The sequence below is a fragment of the Penaeus monodon genome, chromosome 27, assembly GCF_015228065.2.
Source record: "Penaeus monodon isolate SGIC_2016 chromosome 27, NSTDA_Pmon_1, whole genome shotgun sequence".
Taxonomy (NCBI): Eukaryota; Metazoa; Arthropoda; class Malacostraca; order Decapoda; family Penaeidae; genus Penaeus; species Penaeus monodon.
In genome coordinates this window covers 39,427,467-39,427,670 of record NC_051412.1, presented here as the reverse complement: position 1 = coordinate 39,427,670, position 204 = coordinate 39,427,467, and the positions used below count along the sequence as shown (strand labels likewise).

At 28.4% G+C, this 204-nt stretch overlaps 1 protein-coding gene across 1 annotated transcript in view; it reads right to left on the bottom strand.

Annotated features, from left to right (window-relative positions):
• The window catches only part of LOC119590854 (probable ATP-dependent RNA helicase DDX52), a gene marked incomplete at its 5' end in the record, with an annotated part of 15,172 nt that overhangs the window by 7,519 nt on the left and 7,449 nt on the right, over nt 1-204 (bottom strand).

The following is a 204-nucleotide window of genomic DNA, read 5'->3' as shown; positions in this document are numbered from 1 at the left end:
CTACAATATCTGGTAAAAAAGCTATCAACAGCATAAGCATGTCCCACAAGTACAGGTTAATACAAAATTTATACATTAAAAAAATAAATAGATAAACAAAACATGAAATATATGGTGCTAACTATGATACTTTCCTTACCCAATTTCATTCAAAACATGCCTGTGATAATGTCTTAAATTGCCATTCTATAAACAAACATACAG